At 48.8% G+C, this 11,118-nt stretch overlaps 1 long non-coding RNA gene across 1 annotated transcript; it reads left to right on the plus strand.

The window, feature by feature from the left end:
• Positions 1-6,868: 6,868 nt before the first annotated feature.
• LOC130593049 (uncharacterized) lies at positions 6,869-10,165 on the plus strand. The gene is made up of 2 exons (XR_008970742.1): positions 6,869-7,014; positions 9,918-10,165. It is a non-coding gene; the product is annotated as an uncharacterized LOC130593049 (long non-coding RNA).
• Positions 10,166-11,118: the final 953 nt, after the last annotated feature.

Genomic DNA, 11,118 nt, shown 5'->3' on the forward strand with positions numbered 1-11,118 from the left:
TATCTGGGGTGTTAAGCAGCACTGAGCTACACTGAGAAGTGCTATTAGGAATGTACCCAACCTCGGGTGAAGTTTTGGTCCAAAAATGCATTTCAGAACAAGTGAAATAAACCAGAAATCAGGTATCCCAATCCCAGCTACTGGTGGGGCAGCGCATTTTAACCAGTGAAAACATTTCTCTCCTTCACTCTGAAGTTGCTTTAATAACTCGAGATCTCAAATGAAGGCAAGAAACATGTTTTCCAGTCATCATTAAACCAAGGAAGCATTACAACATCATGGAAATGATATCTTTGATGTTAGACTTCAGAAACGAGCTTTGATGGAGCATGGAATAAGGAATGGAGGTAGAAATCCCTAATGGGGACCCCCAACTTAAAGGGTAGGTGCGCATTTCGCTGTCAGCACTACGTGATGGAGATTAAGTCACAAAACACCCTCTGAGGACTTGGATGCTGTGAACAAGGTGCTGCAAGGATCTCTTCTCCCTTTTACACACATGCCTTGTCAAAACAGCAGCGTCCAGCTCAGTAATATCATTTACCCAGCAGTTGCTTTTCTAGTGGCTATTAAGACAATTCCACTTGGCCGATTCCCCCCGACCTCCTATTCGCTGCCACAATAACCTGTCTGAGCCCAGTTTGGAAAACCACTTGTATTTCATGAGAGCTTAAATCTGGAATCATCCCCACAGGGCATCCTTTAACTGTTTTCATCATCTCCCCTTCCCCTACTCTGCCGACTTCCAACATGGGGGAATTTTCTCCAAGCCCAGGTTAACGTGCTGAGACGCCGTTATAAATCCAAAGCAAATAGGCCTGAGATGGTCCTTGTGGGCCTTTTATTCAGTGAAATGAGTCTGGCAGCACGGCAGTTACTTTGCAAACACACTGCAAAGCTTTGAGGTTTGCCTCAAATCATCAGCTGCCTGCCCCTTGGAGCTGGAGGAGGGATGGGAAGGTCACTGGATTGTGCCTGCTGGGAAAATGCTTTCTCCCAGGTGTTGGATAGGCCCCCTTAGAGGCTAAAATAAGGGTTTGCAGAACTAGGACCCCTTCTATATGTATAGGGTCAGCTCTTGGGGGACATTTGGCACCACTCACTTGATGTGAACCTACTACGTCCATGAGAACGGATGGGAATCCCACAATCCCTGGTGTTGCCAGCTGCCTGCAGAAACCTGCCACAGGTGATTGACTTAAGTATGAGCTGCTCTGCCAGGACATGCCTGTAAAAGCAGCTCTGCACCTTCCTGCCCTTGGTAGACTCAACAGGTTCTGCTACCCCACACATCGCATCACTCCCAGCAATGACTTGGTCAAGCCTTGGGAGCTCTGGAGTTCATCCCCACTGAGCATTTCAGTGCTTCCAGGGAGCAAGAAAGACCAAGAGAAACCCAACCATTAGGTGCAACGACCGACAGTGGGCAGAGCCAAGCCAAGACCCACGAGGGTTCATAGAGCTGTCAGACCAGTTTCTGAAGAACAGGAATGCCAAGGAGCACAGAGAGGTGCAAGCACAGAAGCTGCTCAGAAGCACACAGTTCCCTTTCCCTCCCTGGCAGTGTTCAAGGCCAGGTTGGACACAGGGGTTTGGAGCAAGCTGCTCTAGTGGAAGGGGTCCCTGCCCATGGCAGGGGGTTGGAACTGGATGAGCTTTAAGGCCCTTTCCAGCCATGCTCCCATGGGCTCTCCCTATGTGACATCCATCTTAGCCTGGGGTGCAGGGAAGGACCCAGAGCTGGATGATGCTGATGAATCTGTCCCTTTCTCAGTCCCTCATACTCTGGAGATTACAACTGCTGCAAGGCAAACATTGGCTCCACTCTAGAGATCATCTAGCTATTAGCTAAGCACGAATAACGTCTTTTGCATTTAGTCACTCCTAATGCAGACTAAATGGGAGGCACTTCTGGGTGCTTCTTCAGCTGCTCTTAGAGGTGGCTCCTCTCCATTCAATCAACTGCTGCTGTGTCAAATATCCCTGCCCCAGGAGATGCACGCAGTTGGTTCAGCCTCTGATGAAGGCAGATGAAACCCTCACTCAATTTCTGAGATTCAATCCTGCTAAGATCTATCAATTAACTGAAGACATCGGAGCTTGCTAATGTCAGACTAATTAAGACATGCTTCAAGCACTTCCTATTAGTTATTCTCATGGTTGTTAGGTGTGGAGGAGATGTATATAAATAGACAGGAGCTCTTTGCTAAAGCAAGAGAGACTGTTGCAAAAGCAAGCTCTGATGGGGTGCTCTGAAATGAAGTTTGAGCAATATTGTGACTTAGCAAAAGAGGGGTTTAACCTAATTATTAGACATATGACAGGAGCATCTTGAAACCTCTCAAGCTGTTAAATTAAACATGAGTTGGACCTGAGACTACAGGAATTGGTCTCTGCCCGAAGCACTGTCCATGCATGTGCTGAACCGAGGCTGGGAGATGAGAGCCTTTAAGACCATAGCACCCACTGAGTCTTCTCCCTGCTGGAAACAAGGATGATTGCATTATCACCTACTATTGCAGCCAGGTGTCCTGAGCTTGCAAACCTGCTGACTGACTTCAACACCATTTAAGATGGGTTAAGATGTCTCAGGGGAATAATTTCTTTACCAGTTTAGAGGAAATGCGTCATAAGAAAACGCAGAGGGAAAAGCTGCCCTATAGATTTAGCCTTTCTTAGACCCCTGACTATTCACGCACACGGAATAGGCTATTGAAGTGCCAGCCACAAGGAAATCTTCCTTCCTCTGGTTAGAGCAGAGGATTGATCCATGAGATCTCTAGGAAATGGATGTCTTTCTCTGTGCTCCTGCTGCTGTTTAGCACAGCTGAAATGCTCAGAGCTGCCTGGCAAGGCTGAAACTCTTGCTCCAGTAGAGCAGAGCAAAGCATCAGACATGGAGAGGTACCCAGAGACAACCTTTTCCATAAGGAGATCAGGCTGTGGTGATCAACTGATCCAGCCTCACATCTTTGCTGGGGCAGTTACACTGGTGGGGTTCTATGGCAGCAGAGCCCAAGGGAGGAGGGCCATGAGTTCCTTCTGATACACACCACCCAAGGGGTCACCAGCACCATGGGCTGGAGAAAACCAATGTTCCCCCTTCCCATGGCCCTGAGCCATTCAGCATCCAAGAGCTGCTCTTTAATCAGGCATCTGAAATATCAAATAGAAGAGTCATTTGGGGAAGGCTGCCCTAAAGTTAAAAAAGGAACTTATTATGGAGCCTGAAACTAAAGAGAGCCAGCCCATGAGCCTCCTCCTGCAAGTTTTCCTCTATCCAGCAAAAACCTCAAGGGATCAACTCCCACTAAATTACCCTTCTCTCTGCCAGCCAGAAACTTGTATGCATCACCTCCCACTAAATTACTCTCCTTTCTGGCCAGCCTGAAACCTCAGCGGCTCACTTCCCCTCCGCCAGCCACAGCTCCTCCTTCCAGCTGAATTTCCATCCTGAGGTTCTTCTCCAAGTGAAAGATCTGTGGGACTCGATGAAGGAAAACAAACCTGCAGGCTTCTAGAGGCGTCCCGAGGGGCCTTGAGCAGCAGGTTCCTACCAAAGCCAGGCATGAGCCCCCAGGCTTTGCTTATGCAGCTGCTTAAAAGCCCCCTCAAATGCAGCAAGAATCTAGAGTTTCCTCTTTTCTTCCTTTCACAGCTTCTCTGAACACCCTGTGCCAGCGCCTCACCACCCTCACAAAGAATTCCTTCCTTATATCTAATCTAAATCTCTGCTCTTTCAGTTAGTTTCTGCTCTGTCCTCTCCTCAGCTCCCCCAGGAAGGACAAAATCACATCCTAGCACAGTCTTTAAGATGTGCAAATTATGAGGAAGAAGCAGCTTTAAACATTTTGCTTCCCCTAAACCTCCCTATATCTTTGTAAAGTATTTACTCTGACAGCCCCTAATACATTTACCATGGGAGATAATCTTTCCCATTTGGGGCTAGTGATGAAGAAAACTGCGTGTTATCAGCTGCCCAGCTCATCCCAGCAGGAGATATCCTATCTTGGGCACATGAAGGCGGATTTCACTATTAAAGAAGCTGTTTGTTTGCCCTGATCTATGGAGGAAAGAACCCAAAAAGGCAATCTCTTTTGTTCCCCACAAGCAGCAAATCAGTGTTTCTGCTCTGTCTTCATTACCTGCTCGGTAATTGTGGCTGCTGAGTGCCTGGTGAGACACCATGAAGGACGCCAAAAGCTTTCCTTTCCCCTTTTTGCAGCACCATCTGCTTTTGTCTTCTCACAGGCTGATGGAGGCAAGGAAGCATCCACTGCATTAAAGGGGCGTAAATGAACCCTCTGGCTTTATTTTTAACGTGATAAATAGTAAATATCAAATGCCTGTTTGCCCTCGCCATCTGCTGCAGGAGTTGACTTACTGAGAGCAACATCCTTCAGCTGCAAAGGCGAGGAGTCACCCTGACACCTCAGCTCCCTGCCTCTCACCTTGCCCAAAATGAGCAAAACAAGGTGACATTTGAGGTGTTCCAGAGGTGGTTGGGGATAGAGGTTGTGTTTGCAACATCCATTTTCCTCTTCATTCCAGGGGCTCCCCAAGCACATTTCTTGGCTCCTCCTCTAGCCACACATAGTCTTTACAGGGATGCAAATCGCACAGGGAAGGCAGATGCTGGATCATGTCTCATGATCCAGGGGTTTGGCCCAAGCTGCTCAAGACTCAGGGCTGGGAGAGATGCAACCAGGCACTGAAGGATGGTTCAAATGCCCTGAGGAGGAGTTGGTCACTTCCCTGATCAGACATTGTGCTTGTACCGCTATAACCTCTCAGGTGGCTTTCAGAAGGGACAACCCTTGACCATGTAGCATGGGTTACAAATGAAAACACACACAAACCATGAAAGCCTGGCAAGAGACGATTCCTCCTCTTTCCCCCATCAAACATCCAGGCTCGGAGGGGAGCCACTGTTTGTTCAGCCTCCCAACCAGTTTGTGCTCATTGGAACTCACGGTACAAAACGTTCCAGCGGATGCTTCCGGGCCTCTGGGAGCTCTTGAGGAGGCTGCAATAATGAAAAGTTATTAATTAGCCTATTATTAATTTATTATCATTATTAACTGCTGACATCCTGCTCAGCTCCAGCTGGTGGGGCTGCAGTTGCACATGGCAGGAGGCTGCCATGAGGAAAGAGGATCCTGTTATAGCCCTGCTCCAAGCCATGCACTGAGGTGACAATGAATGGGGGAAAGGAAAGGAGGTAGAGGGGCTCTTCAGATGCCTCCATTAGAAATAACACCCTAGGATTGCCATATGCATTAAGTTTCCTGCCCGAGCAGTATGACACAGTCTATGGTGTCTTACAGAAGAGGTGGCAGCACCACAGAGAACAGTTTAAGGATGTGAGTAGTGGTATTTCAGAGCAGAAGTAGAAAACCAGGGGAGATGGGAAGGTTGTGATTCCAAATCTCTTTGGTGGAGTAGACACAGAGCACGTTACCCCACACCAGCCAGGATGAGGGCTTTGTGTGCATGGCCACATTGATGTGTGCTGCTCCATCTACCTAAACCATCCTCCAGCTTCCCACGTTAACCCACGGAGACCTTATAACATCAAGTTTCAGATGTCCCTTCCCAGGGCACCACTCTTCACACAAAACAGGCAAGAAGTGCGTAAAACCCAGCCTTCTTTTAAAGCTTTTTCAGGTTTGAGCTGTTGAACTCGTTGCCTTGAGTGGTTTTGGATTCAGAATGTTGGGCTATTACGGAGGGAAATGCCCTGGGGCATAGTAATATGGATTTAGACTGAAACTTGAGCCCCAGACTGGGCACAAGACCGAATGTTTCTGAGCAGAAATTAACCCCTTACTGTTCACAGCTAGGAAGAAACTTTCAGCTGCAGTTCAGAGAGCAGCAGAAGTAGACATTTCCATCCCCAGCCTAATGCTACAGGAGAGACTACTGGATTAGAGGCATGGGAGATAAATCACTGCCTGTGCCTCGGTTTCCCCAGTATGGAGCCAAGAGGAGACTAACAAAACAGTTTAGTCAAAAGAAGCCAAGAACTCGGGAGCCCTCCTGGTTCACACACCCTGATTTTGAGACCTTACCAGATAAACTCCTTGTTTTCCCTAGTCCCTCCTTTCCCCAGCCCATAGCAGCTCCTCAGGGACACTGCTGCTATCTGGAGAGCACCCCTGGGTGCCAGGGCACTTGTTATACCCTCTCCTGTGGCCCCGCTGTGGAGACCTGCCACAGCCCTGGCTGATGAAAGCCTTGTCATTATCCATTTACTGTACAGTTGCTTTTAACTCCAGTCAAATTAAAGTAAAATGCAAATGAAGGTGTTAATTCCCAGCATCCAGAACCAAACAACTGAGCTAGGGATGTTTGTGGGAGACAGAGGTGAACCAAACACCAGAGCTAGGGATGTTTGTGGGAGACAGAGGTGAAGGAGTAAAGAGAAAAAGCACATTTCACATAGCCTCAACAAGTTCAAATCAGAGCAGCCTCCCTCTGTAACCCAGCCTCTGCTATAGACCTTTCCAGAAGAGATGCTGGAGAGAGTTCTCTGGCCTCAGAATGTCCCTTTTGTTGGCAGGGAGATGGTGGGGACACATTTGTCACCCAGGGGATGCCACCCAAAGGGTCTTCAATCTGCCACCTCCACCCCAACTTTGCAGAGAAGGGGCAGAGCTCCAACTCACCCTCCTCATCACATGCATGGAATGCAAAGCCACGATGCTGCTTGCCAGCAATGCCCTGCCTTATGTAGCAAATAGCCTGCAATTTAAGGCAACGATTTGCAGCTGTATGGATCATGTGCTTATAGAGACCACCTCTTGCACCCATTGAATGGGCTTCTGTCCTGGTATTTAAAGGAAAAGAGCTGAATAAAGAGCTGACATCCAGCTGGATGGGGTATGGTGGTTATGAGGCTCAGCCAACTCTTCCCAAGTATTTCCAGCTTGTGCAGCTTTGGTTTTTCAATGGAATGCTAATAATTGATGTGGGAGGATGCAAGCAGAATTACCCAGCAGTTCCTCTTGCCAGGTAAGTTTACTTAGACCAGACCTACAGAAGAGCTCCCCAACCTATGCTATAAGAGGATGATGATGATGATGTCTACCCTTGACACAATCCCTTCCCCAAAATTCAAGCTGTGGAAGATGAAGAGGCCCTCTGCAACTCAATGGGCCAAATGCGGCGAGAAATCCCATGTCAGGAAGCATTGTCCATGGTGGGAGTGTGGGGTTGCTTGTGTTTTCCTCTGGAAGTCGTTGACAGGGATGCAGTTTAGTCTGAGCTTTATCAGAACCAGCTGTTCTAATTCTCCATTTCCAATGACTTGGTGTTGATGAGAGTGGATTACAGGGAATAATGAGAAAGGCAGACTCAGATTGGAATGTTTGGATTTTATCTAAATGGAACGCTTAAATGGATTTAGCCTTTATTATTATTGTTTTGTTATAGGCAGTAGCACAGGGTCCCTATTATTTTTAATTGGCTTTGTTCCTCATTAGATTGAACACAGATTGTCAACCAGCAGAATTCCTCATTGAATACAAACGCAGGCACCAAATGTCCAGGCTCCAGCAGGCCTTTCTATAGAGGAGGGAAATATCCCACCAGGGAATTCTCTGGGCTCAAGACATAGGATACGGGGCGAGTTGTCCTGTCCTCCCACCATGGGGATGGACACAGCCTCAGGAAAAACAGCCCCTGGTTTGCAGAGGGGAGGAAATACTTGTGAGCTGGGCTGGGAATAGGTGAGGGACATACGGAAATCCCAAAGGTGTGCTTAGCAGCACAAATGCCAATTGTCTTGTAGCAGGTAAATAATGGGAAATGTCTGACTGCTGTAGTAGCTGCTAATAATATCTGCTGATGCTCAGGAAATGCTGTCATGCAGAGCAGGAATGGGCTGCTCTTTGCCTCAAATCCTAGACAATAGACCAAAAATACTCGGAGGCAGCATTCTGGAGCCACTGGCGTCAGCCATGCCCAGATATCCATCACTCCCATCAGGCAGCCCTGTCTTGCAGACCAGGACAAGGAGTTTTATCCGGCTATTCTCTGTTAGGATTTTATCTGTTTGTATATACATTATTTTTTTTAAAGAGCTTCCTGTCGTTGGGAAGCAGGGAAAAGGGTCCAGGAGCTCCAAAAGATAGGGAGAAACACAGAGAGGATACTTAGGTGAGATGGAGTGTGTCTTCAGGACCTCAAAAGAGGTGGGAAAGGATGGCAATGAAGATGTAGACATTATATACAGCAAGGCAGAGGGCTCCAAAATAGGGCTTTGTGCATACAGAATGATGGACGAAAGGGAAGCAGGAGATGACCCACCATGTCCATGTACTGAGGTGGGAGCAGAGCAGCAGTTGCCTGCGCTCTGGGAGGAGGCAGAACAACCCATCACAGCCTTTAGCAAAGCTGCCTTGGGAGCAGTAAGTCAACATTAGCCGCACGGTTGGTAAATGCTCTTTATATGGTGTAAGCAGAAAAGCTCATGAAGGATTTGTCCTGGTCACTGCTTGAATGATGGTGCCAGGTGAGGTCTGGCCATGGGGTACAGCCATAAAGGCATCTGAGCCTCACCTCATTCTTCCGTACCTGTTTAGGTGAATGTCTGGTCCTGGCAAATCCCATTCCTCCCTGCCCTGATTCCTTTCCAGCACACCCCAAGGCTCATGTAGGAGGTCTCCATTCAACATGCAAGCCCCTAGTAACATCCTTCATTGCACCCAAATATCCTGTAGCATTTGGGCACCATGGGGAGCCTGCTCAGGATCTGAGCACTGCTGGGACATTCATTATATGGCACGGTGTGGTGCCAACATCTCTGGAACCCAGAAGCTGATTCCATCCATCATTACAAACTGGTCTGGGTTGGAAGGGACCTTAAAGCTCATCCAGTTCCAACCCCTGCCATGGGCCTTCCACTAGAGCAGCTTGCTCCAAGCCCTGTCCAACTAGGTCTTGAACACTGCCAGGGATGGGGCATGGCCCAACGGCCTGATGCCATAGTGAGGGGCGCTCAGGAGCCTTGAACCTAATTCTAGGCTTCACCGGTAGGGTGCCTTCGAGTGGTGGCTGCCAAATGGGCTCTCCTTGAGCTGCCATAGCAGCCACGTCCTTGCAGCAGACGCATCCTGAGCTCCTGGGACAAGCTGCCTTCTCAAGGCTTTTGTATTGGATACTTGGATAGACCATGAAGAGTCCACTGATAATGGAGATATTAGGGTTTTTTTTACAGTACCTTCCCAGTTTACTGGGATCACTCGGAATTCCAGCCCTGTCCTTGGATGCACTCACTGTCCCTTCCAGTGAGGCATTGCCTGCAAATCTAATAATCATCTGTGTTAAGCCATCATTCAACTGTTAATGAAAACATTGAATAAACCTGCCCCAGGAGAGACCCTGTGTGGATGCCCGCTCAATCCATCTGTCTGTTTTGACAGTGAGCAGCTGACAACCACTCCCCTGGTACCTCACAAACAGGTTTCTCACCCTTCCTACAACAACTGCATGTAGATGAGGGTCCCCTGCGAGACAGTGACAAAACCTCACTGCCCTGGCCATGTCTGACACAGACAGGTCCTTGTCTGTGCACAGAGCAAAGTTCCGGGTCACAAAAGGACGTTAGATTGATTTGATGTATCAGTTCTTGACAAGTCCATCAAGTCTGATGTCCTTGTCATCTTCAGGGTGCTTACAAGCAGTGTGACTGTTTCTTCCAGTGTTTTCTAGGTTATAAACAAGCCTGGACCTCTCTTCCCTAAGCTTGGGTTAAGCTGTAGTCCTACTTTTACCTCTAAAGTGGGCATCTTTTGCAGTGCAGCTCTTTAGAGCATAGGCACACTGGTTTCTCTATCTGTTGGCTCTTGATGGCTTTGGGGACAGTTTATCCAAAGTAGCAGTGACAATTCTGTTTCCCTTCGTGCTCTTTTCAGCTCAGGGTTGGTATCTGAAGATCTTTCCCACTGGACACTCAAATGCGCATCATGGAGGTCCTCATGCAACTGCCTAAAAGCCATTTGTGAAGCAAGGAAGGGGCTAGTGCCTTTGGCCCACTCATTTGCAAGGAAAAACCTCAATTACAGTGTTGGTGTTGGACATTCTGCTCGTGTCACAGAGATTTATGATGTCTGAGTCACAGGGAGCCCCTTTTGCTGCAAAATAAACCCAGCTTTGGACTATTTGGGGTTCTCCTTCCAAATCCTAGGGGTCTGCAGCGGTGCTGTGGGAAGAGAACATTCCCATAACAGCCATTGCAGGGGTGGGGGGAATATACAAGACATGGGGATGGGGATATAATTAGAGGCTGTTCCAAGCCTTCAGCCTGAATACCAACACCTCAGTGCAAGCAGTTACTCACTTCACTTGTACCGGCAGCTGGCTGCGGCTGCTGCCAAGGGTGCAGGGGCTGAGGCTGCACAGTGAAATCATTATTGCTGGGGCTGGGGACAGCCTTGGAGACCTGAATGGGTGGCCCTGGTAAATGTGAGACACTTCTGGAGGCAGTGGGAGCTGCTGTGGGGAGCAGGCAGGGGATGCATAGGGACTGGGGGAGACTGGAGATACCAGATACCTGGGGTGTGTTTTACCTGGCTCTGGGAGTCAATGGTTGGGGTGAAAGGGAGGTGATATTATAGAATCACAGAATCAACCAGGCTGGAAAATCCCTTTAAGCTCACCCAGTCCAACCATTCCCAGCACTGCCAAGGCCACCACTAACCCATGGCACTGAGGCCTCGTCTCCACGCTGTGTGAACACTTGCAGGGACGGTGACTGCAGCCCTGCCCTGGGCAGCCTGTTCCGATGCCTGAGCACCCTCTGGGGCAGGAATTGTTCCTCAGCTCCATCTAAACCTGCCCTGGTGCAGCTTGAGGCCGTCTCCTCTTGTCCCATCCCTTGCTCCTTGGGAGCAGAGCCCAGCCCCTCCTGGCTCCATCCTCCTGTCAGGCAGTTGTAGGGAGCCATCAGGTCCCCCCGAGCCTTCTCTTCTCCAGACTGAACCCCCCAGGTCCCTCAGCCATTCCCTATCACACTTGTGCTCCAGATGTGGGGCTCTATCTGCTACCAAGATTCAATGAGGTATTTCTGAGCTGCCTGGCCTCAGAGAAAAAGTAAGGTTTGTCCAACGCATCCAT

The sequence above is a fragment of the Pezoporus wallicus genome, unplaced genomic scaffold (assembly GCF_028554395.1).
Source record: "Pezoporus wallicus isolate ANWC-B61680 ecotype Strahan unplaced genomic scaffold, APGP_CSIRO_Pwel_v1 contig_10769, whole genome shotgun sequence".
NCBI lineage: Eukaryota > Metazoa > Chordata > Aves > Psittaciformes > Psittacidae > Pezoporus > Pezoporus wallicus.